At 35.2% G+C, this 16,915-nt stretch overlaps 1 protein-coding gene across 1 annotated transcript in view; it reads left to right on the top strand.

Annotated features, from left to right (window-relative positions):
* SPIN4 (spindlin family member 4) overlaps positions 1-15,110 on the top strand; it is a 245,370-nt gene extending 230,260 nt beyond the window's left edge. The window contains exon 3 of the transcript XR_014239525.1: positions 7,885-15,110. The gene's annotated coding sequence lies outside the window, so the exon portion shown is untranslated. The remainder of the gene's footprint in view (positions 1-7,884) is intronic.
* The last annotated feature ends 1,805 nt before the right edge of the window (positions 15,111-16,915 follow it).

The raw sequence follows: 16,915 nt of genomic DNA, 5'->3' as shown, positions 1-16,915 counted from the left end.
TAATTCTATTAATTTGAGTCTTCTCTGTTTTGTTCTTGATGAGTCTGGCTAATGGTTTAGGAATTTTTTTAATCTTCTCAAAGAACCAGCTTTTAGTTTTATTGATCTTTACTATTGTTTCCTTCATTTATTTCTGATCTGATCTTTATGATTTCTTTTCTTCTGCTAACTTTGGGTTTTTTTTTCTTCTTTCTCTAATTGGTACAAGTATAAGGTTAGGTTGTTTATTTGAGACGTTTCTTGTTTCTTGAGGTAGGAGTGTATTGCTATAATCTTCCCTCTTAGAACTACTTTTGCTGCATCTGATAGGTTTTGGGTTATCGTGTTTTTATTGTCATTTGTTTCATGGTATTTTTTGTTTTCCTCATTGATTTGTTCAGTGATCTCTTGGTTATTAAGTAGTGTATTGTTAGCCTCCATGTGTTTGTATTTTTTACAGATTTTTTTCCTGTAATTGATATCTAATTTCAAAGCATTGTTGTGGGAAAAGATACTTGATACAATTTCAAATTTCTTAAATTTACCAATGCTTGATTTGTGACCCAAGATATGATCTACCCTGGAGAATGTTCCATGAGCACTTGAGAAGAAAGTGTATTTTGTTGTTTTTGGATGGGATGTCCTATAAATATCAATTAAGTCTATCTGTTTTAATGTATCATTTAAAGCTTGTGTTTCCTTATTTACTTTCATTTTGGATGAACTGTCCATTGTTGAAAGTGAGGTTTTAGAGTCCCCTACTATGATTGTGTTACTGTCAATTTCCCCTTTCATGGCTGTTAGCATTTGCGTTATGTATTGGGGTGTTCCTGTGTTGGGTGCATAAATATTTACAGTTGTTATATCTTCTTCTTGGATTTTTCCCTTGGTCATTATGTAGTGTCCTTATTTGTCTCTTGTAATAGTCTTTATTTTAAAGTCTATTTTGTCTGATATGAGAATTGCTACTCCAGCTTTCTTTTGATTTCCATTTGCATGGAATATCTTTTTCCATCCCTTCACTTTCAGTCTGTATGTGTCCCTAGGTCTGAAGTGGGTCTCATGTAGACTGCATATATATGGGTCTTGTTTTTGTATCTATTCATCCTATGTCTTTTGTTTGGATCATTTAATCCATTTACATTTAAGGTAGTTATCCATATGTTTGTTCCTATTACCATTTTCTTAATTGTTTTGGGTTTGTTGTTGTAGGTCTTTTCCTTTTCTTGTGTCTCCTGACTAGAGAAGTTCCTTTAGCATTTGTTGTAAAGCTGGTTTGGTGGTGCTGAGTTCTCTTCGCTCTTGCTGGTCTTTAAAGATTTTAATTTCTCCATCGACTCTGGATGAGATCTTTGCTTGGTAGAGTAATCTTGGTTGTAGGCTTTTCCCTTTCATCACTTTAAATATGTCTGCCACTCCCTCCTGGCTTGCAGAGTTTCTGCTGAGGGATCAGCTGTTAATGACACTGGGATTCCCTTGTATGTTATTTGTTGCTTTTCCATTGCTGCTCTTAATATTTCTTCTTTGTATTTAATTTTTGATAGTTTGATTAATATGTGTCTTGGCATGTTTCTCCTTGGATGTATTCTTTTTATGTTTCTTTTTTCTTCACACACACACACTGTATTTTATTTTTACAAGAGATAAATAGACTGACACCAAGCATCCTTGGATGTATTCTGTATTGGACTCTGTGTGCTTCCTGGACTTGATTATTTCCTTTCCCATATTAGGGAAGTTTTCAACTATAATCTCTTCAAATATTTTCTCAGGCCCTTTCTTTTTCTCTTCTTCTTCTGGGGCCCCCATAATTCGAATGTTGGTGTGTTTAATGTTGTCCCAGTGGTCTCTGAGACTGTCCTTAATTCTTTTCATTCTTTTTTCTTTATTCTTCTTTGTAGTGGTTATTTCCACTATTTTATCTTCCAGGTCACTTATCCGTTCTTCTGCCTCAGTTTTTCTGCTATTGATCTCTTCTAGAGAATTTTTAATTTCATTTTTTTGTTGTTCATCATTGTTTGTTTGCTCTTTAGTTCTTCTAGGTCCTTGTTAAACGTTTCTTGTATTTTCTCCATTCTATTTACAAGATTTTGGATCATCTCTACTCTCATTACTCTGAATTCTTTTTCAGGTAGACTGCTGATTTCCTCTTGATTTGTTTTTTCTGGTGGTTTTTACCTTGCTCCTTCATCTGCTGTGTGTTTCTCTGTCTTCTCATTTTGCTTAACTTACTATTTTTGGGGTCTCCTTCTCGCAGGCTGCAGGTTCATATTTCCCGTTGTTTTTGGTGTGTGCCTCCAGTGGCTAAGGTTCTTTCAGTTCATTGTGTAGGCTTCCTGGTGGAGGGGACTAGTGCCTGTCTTCTGGTAGATGAGACTGGATCTTGTCTGTCTAGTGGGCAGGACCACATCTGGTGGTGTGTTTTGTGGTGTCTGTGACCTTATTGTGATTTTAGGCCCCCTCTCTGTTAATGGGTGGGGTTGTGTTCCTGTCTTGCTACTTGTTTGGCATAGGTGTCCAGCACTGTAGCTTGCTCGTCGTTGAGTGGGGCTGGGTCTTAGCATTGAGATGGAGATCTCTGGGAGAGCTTTCACCATTTGAAAGTACATGGAGTCTGGGCGTTTCCTTTAGACAAATGTCCTGAAATTGGCTCTCCCACTTCAGAGGCACAGGCCTGATACCTGGCCAGAGCACCAAGACCCTGTTATCCACACGGCCAAGTACGTGGGGAGTTTTTTGCCTTTTGCGAAGTCTGAGGTCTTTTTCCAGCATTCTGTTGGTGTTCTGTAGTAGTTGTTCCACATGTAGATGTATTTCTGATGTATTTGTGGGGAGGAAGTTTGTCTCCATGTCTTACTCCTCCGCCATCTTGAAGGTCTCCCCAGCTGACTGATTTTTAACAAGGTGCAAAAGCAATTTAATGATGGAAAGAGAGTCTTTTCAACAAATGATACTGGAACAACTGCGGCAGGCTCTACGAGTACATGAAGATTCCCGTAGCCCAAAGCCAACAGCCACCTCTTTGTCTCCACCTGTCCGGCTCCGAGGAGGAAATGGGCAACCCTGGTACTGGCCCTGTTTTAAGAGTTTGAGACATAGCAGTGGACAAAACAAAATCTTTCTTTAACACATGGTCTTTTATCTTTCAAGTAACCTTCAGTCCAATAACAAAGATATAAGGTGGGTATAAAATGTTACATAAGAACATAAAAAAAGTGTGATAAATATCATTAAAGTGTTAGAGGAATGAATATGTACTATATGACAAACTGTGTAGTTTGTCTTTAGACAACAACAAAAAATACAACTGTATATAAATTTTAGGTATATGATAATGCCCCCTAGTCCTTGCTCTCTCACTAGGCCCCAAGTCCTGAACCAAGAATTATATTATTCCGTGATGACATTGGGCTTTTAACATACAGTAAGAGAGAGAGGCTCAGCCCTGGCCTAAAACCTGGAGATAGAACAGTAAACAATCTAAACAAAATCCCTGCTCTCTTAGAGCATATATCCTAATGGGAAGAGGAAGACAGCCACCACCACATTTATATCCCTGGCCTTTAGGCCTTATATTGTCTCATCGTGATTTGGAAATATTTCTCAACTTTTTATTCAGACATAGCAAAGTTTCACTCTAGTTCTATCTCTGTTTTAGAGGTTAAGTGTACAGCAGTGAGCAAAATATGGAACTATGTTTCAGTGGGAGGAAGACAGAAAAAAAGATCAATGTAGAATTCTGTGTTCACCAACTATGCCTTTACCCCCTAAATTTCTGGACTCCTCGACTAGAACCAAGTTTCAGACTATTCCATGATAATATTGATATCATACCTGGTTGCTTTGAGTCAGAGGGAGGCTCAACCTTGACCAAGCAGTGAACAAAACTGCCAAAGTCTCTATTCTCTTGAAACTTACATTCATTCTATTGGGAAGAGCCAGACAGTCATCCCTTTCTCCTTGAACCACCAGTCTAGAATCAGGTCTTATATTGTTCCTTGGTGATATCAGATTTCTCTCATATTCTTACACTAAATCAGAGACAGGACCGCACAATGGTCATGACACTGTTTTAGGAGAGGAAAATAGCCAGAAACAAAATCCTTGCTCTCATAGTGCTTACAGCTTACATCATGCTGGGTGGAGATAGATTCCCATCTTCTTCCTCCCAACACACTTTATACATACGTCAGGCTGTGATGATTGCTTTGAAAAAAGGTAAAGTAGGGTAAGTAAAGTGACAGAATGGTGTCTTGGGCATGCTATTCTATATATATGGATAGAGAAGTCCTCTCAGAACAGACAACATTTGAGTAAACACCTGAATAAAGTGAGGGTGCAAACCATGTTACTGATGCCTTCAGATATAATGTGCCAGGAGGTTTGTGATAGCAGCCTAGTGTGGCCAGATTGGAAGTGAGCAAGGAGGAGAATGAGAGGAGACGAGATCAGAGAGTTTGTCAAGGGCCAGATCCATGTACAAATCTTATGGACCACTGTAAAGCATTTGGAATTTATTCTCAGCGAGATAGGAGATCATTTGTTTTGAGCAAAAATATGAAAAATGTCCCAGTTTCACTCATTAAATAATCTGATTTAAAATACCTCCTTCATCATCAAACAAGATCTCACTTGTGCTTTGTCTCCTTTGCTCCATTGGACTATGGGTCTTCTTTTCTCTTTGACATCCCTGGAGAACCCACCACTTCTACTGTATCCATGCCCTGGCTCTGCCAGCTTGCTAACTCTGACTCCCGGCTTCTTCAGATAAGGAGATTGAAGAGAGATGAAGTCAAAATGAGTATTCAAGCTTGCATACCTCCAGAATTCCACCAGACAGTCTTGAATGATGTGGTAAAAATGTCAGAGACTGGAACAAAGGATTCTAGCTGAATGGTTGCAACAGAAATTCACACAGAAATTTGTAAGCTAATAATTTTTAGAAATGAATGTTAAGGAGCATTGTGAAGAAGAATTAATATTGCGGCTGATTAACTATGTAAGGAAAGACCTCTGGATTATGATTTATCTGTGGAGATAAGAGAGTTAAGGTGTGGGGTGGGGATGGGCAAGATTTTGAGAGCGTGAATTTAAAAGGAAAGAACACAGAATCAAAGGCTAAACTAGTAAATATAGGTGTAAAATGGTCTTCCGTTTATCTCTTTTAGTCTGTATCCAAACAGGCTCAAACCCTGAGAATGAGATGTAAAAGATCTATATTGTCCATTGTTTGGACAAAATCTTTTTTATAAAGGTAGAGAAAAATTATCAATAAATTGGCTCATTATTTTCCTGAACTAATTAATTCTGTTTCTGGATTTACTCATGACTGCTTAAACTATATTCAGGGCTTTTGAAAATGAAAAGAATTCATGTTTTCTTTCCTTCACTTATTTTCCACATCCACCCTTCATTCAGTATTCATAACATAAAGAATATAGCCTCGTTTTTAAAGACATCTTCCAAATTATTCCCAAAGAAAGCTACATACATATGTGTTTCTCACAAATCAGGCTTTCTGCTGTAATTACTTTGATTAGTACTTGGTTACTTTATCTTTCATTTATTCATAGAATGAAACAAAATGTGCAAGACATTTTTCTAGAGGGTATGTTGGAATATCATTATGAATAACACATAGTCTTTTATCCTTCAAGTAGCCTTCAGACTAATAAGGTGTGTATAAAACTGTACAAAACAAAGTAAAAGGAATGTGATAAGTATCATTAAAGTGTTAGAGGGGTGCATATGCACCATGTGAATTCAGATGTATTAGTGTATAGTCAGGGTTCTCCAGAGAAACAAAACCAATAAGATTCATTCATTCATTCCTTCATTCATTGTAAGAATTATCTCATGTGATTATAGAGGCCAAGAAGTCCCATGACGTCTTTCTTGGTTGTAGAAGGTTCAGATGCAACAATAATTCATGTTAGACAATTCATGTTAGAAGGAATATCTTGACTTGACCCCTAGAAATTTCACTGAAGTAGAAGGCCCCTGAATTTTAGTTGGATTTATTTCTCACCCTCTAACATGCAAATGTCTTACTAATGAATATAGAGAAGTTGCTACTTCTTGATCACTAGGTCCAATCAGCATAATGTCATCAATGTAATGGATTAGTGTGATATTTTGTGGCAGGAAAAGGTGAACAAGGTCCCTGTGAACAAAATTATGACATAGGGATGGAGAGTCGTCATACCGTCTCAAGTAGGACAATGAAGGTGTATTGCTGGCCTTACTAGTTGAAAGCAAACTACTTCTGGAGGACCATATGGACAAGAATGGAGGAAAAAATCATTTATTAGATCAATAGATACACACCAAGTATCAAGGATTATGTTAACTTGCTCAAACAATGAAACCACATCTGGTACATGAGCTTCAATTGGCGTCACCACCTGCTTAAGCTTATGATAATCCACTAACATTCTTCAAGATCTGTCTTCTGCACAGGCCAAATAGGAGAGTTGAATGGGCATGTGCTAGGAATCACTACTCCTGCACGTATTAAGTCCTTGATAGTGGCACTAATCTTTGCAGTCCTTCCAAGAATGCAGTATTCCTCTTTTTTTTTTTTTAATATGGAATGCTTCATGAATCTGTGTGTCATCCTTGTGCAGGGACCATGCTAATCTTCTCTGTATCTCTCCAATTCTAGTATATGTGCCGCCGAAGCGAGCACAAATAAATATTCCTCTTAATTTACTAGTTTCTCATTTAGAGGCAATTCTAATGGCTTCCACTTAGTCTTTCCACCTTTATATTCCTCATTCCACAGATCAGGAAACCTATGTGGGGATTCTGCCAACTGCTAAGTATGTCTATTCTAATAATGCATTCTGGAACTGGGGAAGTAATCAGGGGATGAGTTCAGGAACACACTGGGCCCATTGTTAGACAGATCTGAACTAAAACTCCATTGTTCACCTGACCTTCATTAGTGGTTCTTTTGGAGCGTAGTATACTTCCTCATGGGTCATAATGTGTATCTCACTTTCAGGAGCCTGTTAGCACTTGTGTCTAGTTGTTAGTCTAGAAGCAAAAGTGGGTGATGGAGGTGGATCCTTAGGAAAATCAGCATGGCAACTATCTCAAAGGAGGTCATTGTCATTTCCTCAAGCCGTCCAAGTTAATCCTCTCAGATAGAGGTGGAAAGGCTTATTCTACTGTTGGTGGGGAGATCGATACCACAGGGGATGGGGATTCCCCTTCCACTGAGAATCAGGAGGTCACTTCCACTGAGATTGTATAGGCAACTTCCACTGGGAACAGGGAGGCCTCTTCCACTAGCAATAAAAACTCATCAGGATTTAAAGGTTCAATGTCTCCAGCTTCATGAGATCTTCCCACACATTCCAATCTCAATTTACAGGATACTATTATTTCCCAGTATATGACCTCACTTTAACAGTAGACAAGGCTGGGAGTTCAACTAACACTCTAATTTAGCCAATACAAGATGAAGTTTTGCACATAATTTTCAACAATTTCAGCCCTCTGACTACAGGAAATAAGGGACTTCTTCAGGGTACACATAGAAGATCTTAGGTTGTTATGCACCTCTTGAACTGAAATTTGAGTCCCTGAGCTCATTCTTTTCTTTCACCACTTTATCTAGAAACATTAGGGGTAGTCAGTTTTCTAAAAATGTTTGAAAGCTTCATATATATTATCTCATTATCTTATTTAAATCTAATCAGATTAGAGAGTCAATTCCAGAAACCCCAGAACAGTTTCAGAAAACTCATATTTAAAATTATTTTACTCTTTAACCACTCTCTGTACCAAAATCTATTTTACTCAGAGATCTCCAGAGGAAAAAAAACCCAATAAGACATTTATTTGTTTATCTATTTATTTATTCATTCATTCATTTATTCATTTATTTATTTATTATAGGAATTGTTTAAAGTGATTACAGAGGCCGAGAAGTCCCACAATCTACTGTCTACAATACAGAGACCCAGGAAATCCAGTGGTATAATTCAGTCTGAGTCTGAAGACCAGAGAACCAGGGAGCCAGAGGTTTAAGTCACAGACCGAGTTTTAAGGCCTGAAAATGAAGAGCATCAATGTCTGATGGGGAGAAGATGGATGTCCCAGCTCAGGCAGAGAGAACAAATTTGCCCATCCTCTTCCTCATTGTTCTACTCAGGACCTCAATAGATTGGATGTTTCCCAACAGCATTAATGATGGTGATCTTCATTACTCAGTCTAGCAATTCAAATGCTAATCTCTTCCATAAATACCCACAAAGATCCACCCAGAAATAATGTTTTACCAGATATCTGGGCATCCCTTAGGCCAGTCAAGTTGACACATTAAAATTAATCATAACAGCAAGTAAAGGAGTTTCTCATTGATGCTTGCATAGTCCTGACATGGCAAGTTATATATACTTTTTAGAAATGTATAATTACATATATTATAAAGCATAGATCTTCAGTGTATAACTCCCTGACTTTCAACACATGCATATACCCGTGTAACCTGTAACACTATCAATATTTCCATAATTTCAGAAAGTTCCCTGATGTCTAGTCATAATCAGTTACCTGCCATCATCTGACCAGCCCCTTTTCTGATCTTTTTCCACCACAGATTAATTTTGCCAGTTTTAGAACTTATATAAATGGAATGATACATATATAGTATAGTATTGAGTCTGGCTTGTTTCACTGAGCATTTATGTTTTTGAAATTTATGTATGTTGAAGCAGATATCAGTAATTTGTTCCTTTTGATTTTATAATATCCCATTGTATAAATATATCACAATTTGTTTATCCATTTCCCATTACTGGATATTTATATTGTTTCAAGTTTTCATTAGGTATAAGCACACCTAAGCCCTAAGGATAAGATGCTATGAACTTTTCTGTACAAGTATTTATGTAGTCATATTTTTTTCATGGGTAAATGTATAGGTGTTTAATGGCTATGTTGTATTGTAAATGTATGTTTAACATTTTAAGCACTGACACACTGTTTTCCAAAGTACTTTTATAATTTCATACATATACTAGCCAAGTCTGAGAGTTCCAGTTGCTCTATATCCTTGTTAGTCATTAATTTTAAGCATTACAGTGGATATGTAGTTGTGTCTTTTTTTTTTGGAAAGATTAAAGATTTTTAGTTGCAGTAAAAAAATATATATCACAAAATTTGCCATTCTAACCATTTTTATGTACAATTCAATGACATTAATTACACAATTCACACAATTATGCAGCCTTCACCACTATCTGTCTCCAAGACTTTTTATCATCCTCAAACAGAAACTCTGTAACCACTCAACAGTAACACCTTATTATCCCCTCTCCCCAGCCCCTGGTAAGCTCTAACATACTTTCTGTCTCTATGAATTTTCCTATTCTAGATACTTCATAAAAGTGGAATCATACAATATTTGTCCTTTATAGTCTGGTTAGTTTCACTTAGCATGTTTATAAGGGTGATATATGTATCAGAACTTCATTCCCATTTATGGTTAAATAATATCCTATTATATATATATATATATATATATATATATACACATACAACATTTTGTTTATCCATTTATTTGTTGATGGACACTTGGGTTAGTTCTACCTTTTGATTCCTGTGAATAATGCTGCAATGAATATTTATATACAAGTATCTATTTTTAATTCCTCTGAGTATTATACGTAGGAGTGGATGGCTAGGTCAAACATTTCCATAGAGGCTGTATCCTTTTACACCCCCACCAGCAACATATGAAGATTGCAATGTCTCCATGTTCTCATGAACACTTTTTTTTCTTTCTTTTAAATTACAGCCATCTTACTAAGTGTGAAAAGATTTTGTAAGTGTGAAACTTATTTTGGTTTTGGTTTGCATTTTGCTAATAACTAAGAATGTTGAACATTTATTCAGTGCTAATTGGTTATTTGTATATCTTCTTTGGAGAAGTGTCTATACAAGCCCTTTGCCTATTTTAAATTGTTTTCCTTTTTGTTGTTGAATTTTAAGATTTCTTTATATATTTCAGATATTAAACCCGATTTTTTGTGTGCTGAACTTGTGGTAGTTTACAACTTTGTTGTATTTGTTAAATAGTCGTAATACCTTTCTTGTGGATTCTTTGAAATTTTCTAATACAGGTGTGTCATCTAGAATAGAAATTACCTTTACTTTCCAATTCAGATGCCACTTACTTATTTTACTTGTCTAACCAGTCTGGGTAGAACTTTCAGTAAATTGTTCAATAGCAATGGTGAAAGCAAGCATTCCATTAATTCATTTGCGTTAATTTGTCTGTATGATGTAAGATAGTGGTCTACTTACAGTATTTTGCATGTGACTGTCCAGTTTTCCCAACACCATTTATTGAAGATACTTTCCATTCTCCATTGTATGTTCTTTGCTCCTTTATCATAGATTAATTGACCATAAGTGCGTGGGTTTATTTCTGGGCTCTCAATTTTGTTCTATTGGTCAGTGTGTTTGTTTTTCTGCCAATACCATGCTATTTTCATTATTGTATCTTTGAAGTATAATTTGAAATCAGGGAGTGTGATACCTCTAGCTTTTTCCTTTTGTTCTCAGGATTGCTTTGGCTATTTGGGGTCTTTTGTGATACCATATAAATTTCAGGAATTTTAATTCTATTTCTGTGAAAAATGTCATTGGGATTTTCACAGGGATCACATTGAATATGGAGATTGCTTTAGGTAATATGGACATTTTAACAATATTAATTCTTCCAATCCATGAGCATAGAAAAGATTTTCCATTTCTTTGTGTCTTCAATTTATTTCAAAAATGTCTTATTATTTTCAATGTACAGGTTCTTTACCTCCTTGGTTAAATTTATTCTTTATGTTCAAGTTCAAAATAGGATTGTTTCCTTAATTTCTCTTTCTCTTTTTACTGTATACAAGCACAGCAGATTTTTTTTATTATTTATTTTATAACCTGCAAGTTTATTGTATTCATTTGTTCATACTAATCTATTACAATTTTTGTATTTCTGTGGTATCAATTGTAACTAATTTTTCATTTCGGATTTTCTTCATTTGAGCCTTTTCTCTCTTTCTTTTAGACAGTCTAGATAAAATTTTGTCAATTTTACCTTTTCAAAGAATCAGCTATAGAACAAACAAAACCCAAAGTTAGTCGAAGGAAAGAAATCATAAAGATCAGAGCAGAAATAAATGAAATAGAAACGAAGAAAACAACAGCAAAGATCAATAAAACTAAAAACTGGTTCTTTGAGAAAAAGAAAATTGATAAACTTTATACCAGACTCATCAAGAAATAAAGGGAGATGACTCAAATCAGATTAGACATGAAAAAGGAGAAGTTACAACTGACACCATAGAAATACAAAGTATCATAAAAGATTACTACAAGCAAGTATATGCCAATAAGATGGACAACCTGGAAGAAATGGACAAATTCTTAGAAAAGCACAACGTTGCAAGACTGAACCAAGAAGAAATAGAAAATATGAACAGACCAATCACAAGTAATGAAATTGAAACTGTGATTGAAAATCTTCCACCAAACAAAATCCAGGACCAGATGGCTTCACAGGTGAATTCTATAAAACATTTAGAGAAGAGTTAACACCTATCCTTCTCAAACTCTTGCAAAAAATTGCAGATGATGGAACACACCCAAACTCATTCTGCGAGGCTACCATTACCCTGATGCCAAAATCAGACAAAGATATCACAAAAAAGAAAACTAGAGGCCAATATTACTGATGCACATAGACGTAAATATCCTCAACAAAATACTAGCAAACAGAATCCAACAATATATTAAAAGTTTCATACACCATGAGCAAGTGAGATTTACTCCAGGGATGCAAGGATTCTTCAATATATGTAAATCAATCAATGTGATACACTATATTAATAAATTAAAGAATAAAAACCATATGATCATCTCAGTAGATGCAGAAAAAGCTTTTGACAAAATCCAACACCCGTTTATGATAAAAACCGTCCAGAAAGTGGGCATAGAGGGAACCTACCTCAACATAATAAAGGCCATATATGACAAACCCACAGCAAACATCATTCTCAATGGTGAAAAACCAAAAGCATTTCCTCTAAGAACAGGAACGAGACAAGTATGTCCACTCTTGCCACTATTATTCAACATAGTTTTGGAAGTCCTAGCCATGGCACTCAGAGAAGAAAAGAAATAAATCCAAATTGGAAAAGAAGAAGTAAAACTGTCACTGTTTGCAGATTACATGATACTATACATAGAAAATACGAAAGATGTTACCAGAAAAATACCAGAGCTAATCAAAGAATTTGGTAAAGTTGCAGGATACAAAATAAATACACGGAAATCTCTTGCATTCTTATACACTAACAATGAAGGGGGGTAAAGAGAAATTAAGGAAACAATCCCATGTACCATAGCAACAAAAAGAATAAAATACCTAGGAATAAACCTACGTAAGGATGAAAAAGAGCTGTACTCAGAAAACTATAAAACACTGATGAAAGAAATCAAAGATGGCATAAACAGATGGAGAGATATACCATGTTCTTGGATTGGAAAAATCAGTATTGTGAAAATGACTATACCACCCAAAGCAATCTAAAGACTCAATGCAATTCCTGTCAAATTACCAATGGCATTTTCAACAGAACTAGAACAAAGTTTTTTTCAATTTGTATGGAAACACAAAAGACCCTGAAGAGGCAAAGCAATCTTGAGAAAGAAAAATGGAGCTGGAGGAATCAGGCTCCCTGACTTCAGACTAAACTACAAAGCTACAGGAATCAAGTCAGTATGGTACTGGCACAAAAATAGAAATATAGATCAATCGAACAGGATAGAAAGCCCAGAGGCAAAGCCACGCACCTATGCTCACCTAATCTATGACAAAAGAGGCAAGAATATGCAATGGAGAAAAGACAGCCTCTTCAATAAGTGGTGCTGGGAAAACTGGAGAGCTACATGTCAAAGATTGAAATTAGAACACTCCCTAACACCGTACACAAAATAAACTCCAAATGGATTAAAGATCTAAAAGTAAGACCAGACACTCTAAAACTCTTAGAGGAAAACAAAGGCCAAACACTCTTTGACAGAAGTCACGGCAAGATCTTTTTGACCCACCTCCTAGAGTAATGAAAATTAAAATAAAAATAAACAAATGAGACATAAATAAACTTAAAAACTTTTGCACAGCAAAGGACACCATAAACAAGACAAAAATACAACCCTCAGAATGAGAGAAAATATTTGTAAATGAAGCAACTGACACAGGATTAATCTCCAAAATATACAAGCTGCTCATACAGCTCAATATCACAAAAACAAACAACCCAATCCAAAAATGGGCAGAAGACCTAAATAGACATTTCTCCAGAGAAGACACATAGATGGCCAACAAACACATGAAAAGATGCTCAGCATCACTAATTATTAGAGAAATGCAAATCAAAACCACAATGAGGTATCACCTCACACTGGTCAGAATGGCCATCATCAAAAAATCTACAGGCAATAAATGCTGGAGAGGGTGTGGAGAAAAGGGAACCTTCATACACTGTTGGTTGGAATGTAAATTGATACAGCCACTATTGAAAACAGTATGGACGTTCCTTAAAAAACTAAAAAGGAACTACCATATGATCCAACAACAGTCCCACTATTGAACATATACCCAGAGAAAACCATAATTCAAAAATATGCATGCACCCCTATGTTCATAGCAGCACTATGTACGATAGCCAGGACATGGAAGCAACCTAAATGCCCATCAACAGGGGAATGGATAAAGACGTGGTACATATATACAACTGACAATATATACAATATTACTCAGCCATAAAATGGAGTGAAATTGGGTCATTTGTAGAGACATGGATGGACCTAGAGAGTGTCATATAGATTGAAGTAAGTCAGAAAGAGAAAAGCAAATATCTTATAATAACGCATATATGTGGAATCTAGAAAAATGGTATAGATGATCTTATTTGCAAAGCAGAATTAGAGACATAGACGTAGAAAACAAATGTATGGATACCAAGGGGAAAGGGATGGGGAGGGAGGAATTGGGAGACTGGGATTGACACATATACATTATTGATACTACGTATAAAATAGACAACTGATGGGAACACACTGTATAGCGCAGTGAACTCTAGCTAATGCACTGTGGTAACCTAAATGAGAAGGAAGTCCAAAAGTGATGGGATATCTGTGTGTGTATGACTGATTCATTTTGTTGTGCAGTGGAGGCTAACACAACATTGTAAAGCAACCATACTCCAATAAAAATTAATAAAATCCCAATATTATGAGATTTAATCTTTAATGTAAAGGGTATGAGAAAGCCAGAGAACAGATTAAAAAAAAAAAGAATCAGGTATAAGTTTCATTGATATTTTCTAGTATCCTTTCAGTTTCTATTTCATTAATTTCTGCTCTGATTTTTATTTCTTTCCTTCTACTGATCTGGGGTTAATTTGTTTTTTTTTTTCTATTTCTTTTAGGTATAAGGTTAAATTGTTTATTTGATATTTATCTTGTTTCTTGCAGTAAGCCTGTATTGCTATTAACCCCTCTTAGTACAGCTTTTGCTGCATCTCATAGATTTTGGCATGTCATATTTTCATTTTTAATTGTCTTCAGATATTTTTAAAACTTTCTCTTTTGATTTATTTGTTAACCCAGTAGCATGTTGTTTAGTATCCACATATTTGTGATTTTTCCAGTTTTATTCTTGTACTTGATTTTCATTTTCATACCATTGTTGTTGAAAAAGTTGCTTGATATGATTTCAGTCTTTTTAAATTTATTGAGACATTTTGTGCCCCAACATATAATTGATCCTTGAGAATGCTCCCTGCACACGTGAGAAGAATGTGTATTCTGCTGCTTTTGGATGGAATGTTCTATAAATATGTATTGTCAATTGATCTAATGTTCCATTTAAGGCCATGGTTTCCTTGTTGACTTTCTGTCCGGATGATCTATCTTTTGATGTAAGTGGAGTGTTAAAGTTCCCTACTATTATTGTGTTGCTATCAATTTCTCCCTTTAATGGTGTTAATAATTGCTTTATATATTTTGGTACTTTTATGTTAGGTGCATATATATTAATAAATGCTATGTCTTCTTGACGGATTGTTCCCTTTATCATTATATGACATTCAACTTTGTCTCTTGTTACCTTTTTGGCTTGTAGTCTATTTTGTCTGATATGAATATAGCTACACCTGATTTCTTTTGGCTGCCATTCGCTTGCAGTATCATCTTCCATCCCTTCACTTGGAGTCTATGTTTGTCTTTAGAGCTGAGATGAGTCTTCCATAGGCAGTGTATTATTGGGTCCTGTTTTTAATCCATCCAGTCACTCTGTGTCCTTTGGTGAATTTAATGCATTTACATTTAGGGTAATTTATTACTACATACAGACTTAGTTCTGCCATTTTATCTTTTGTTTTCTGGCTCTTCTGTATCTCCATTACTTTTTTTTTCTTGTGTTCCTGTCTGCCATTTTAGTTTGGTGTTTTCTGATGTTTTCCCAACTTCCTCTTTTTTATATTTTATGACTCTGCTCTATGTTTATGTTTTGTGGTTACCCTGAGGTTTGCATATAACTTCTCATAGATAAAATTGTCCTTTTTATGCCGACAACATCTTATTTTCATATACCTATACAAGTTCCAAGCTTTTCTTCTTCCCCTTTTATGTTTTGTTGTGTTAAATTATCCATTTTTATGTTGTGAATTTGTTAGCAAACTGAGATAGCTATAGTTATTTTTCCTTCTGTTATTGATTTCATTCCATTTTAGTAATTAAAGATACCTTATATGATTTCAATACATTTTAAAATATTGAGAATTGTTTTGTGGTTTAACATTTGGTCTATCCTGGAGAATGTTTCATGTGCACTAGAGAATAATGTATATTCTGCTGTTTTTGGATGGAATGTTCTAAATCATTCTAATTGGTTTATAGTGTTGTTCAAATCCTCTATTTTCTATTGACATTCTGCTTAGATATTCTATACATTTTTAAATGCAGTGTATGTAAGTCTCCAAGTATTATTGTATGACTGTTGATCGCTCCCTTAAATTTTTAAAATATTTTATTATTTTTATAAAAATTGTATATATGTAAGATGTATAACACGATATTTTGATATGTAAACATTGTGATGATTACTACCAGTCAAGTTGATTAAAATATCCATCACCTCACATACTTACCATTTTGTGTGTGGGGGTGGGAAAACAAAAGCTACACTCAGAAAATTTCAATTATACAGTACAGTATTATTAATGATAGTATCATGCTGTACATTAAATCTCTGGAGGTTATTTATCCTACATAACTGAAACTTTTTATCCTTTGACCAACATATCCTCATTTTTCCCACTCCCCATCCCCTGGCAACCACAACTCTACTCTCTATATTTACGAATTCCACTGTTTTAGATTCCACATATAAGTGCAATCTTGCAGTTTTTTTCATTCTCTGTCTTAATTATTTCAGTTAGCATAATGTCCTCCTGATATATCCATGTTGTGGCAAATGGCAGGATTAAATTTTTAGAGAATAAATAATATTCCATGTATTATTTATTCCATAAATAATATTCCATAGATATATGTGTGTGTTTCACATTTTTTAAATCTATTATCCATTGATATACACTTAGGTTGTTACCATATCTTGGCTACTGTGAGTAATGCTGCAATGACCATGAGACTGCAGACACCTCTTCAGCATAATTCTTTTATTTCCCTTGGAAATATACCCAGTTGTGGAATTGCTGTATGAATTGACATCCCTACCAAGAATGTACAAGGGTTCCTTTGCTCCACATCCTTGCCAACACCTGTTACCTTTTTTCTTTTTCATAATAGACATCCTAATACATCCTAATACATGTGAAATAACTCACTGTGGTTTTGATTT

This window comes from Balaenoptera borealis (assembly GCF_965194805.1).
Source record: "Balaenoptera borealis genome assembly, chromosome: X".
Taxonomy (NCBI): domain Eukaryota; kingdom Metazoa; phylum Chordata; class Mammalia; order Artiodactyla; family Balaenopteridae; genus Balaenoptera; species Balaenoptera borealis.
This window is presented reverse-complemented; position numbering and strand designations above follow the sequence as displayed.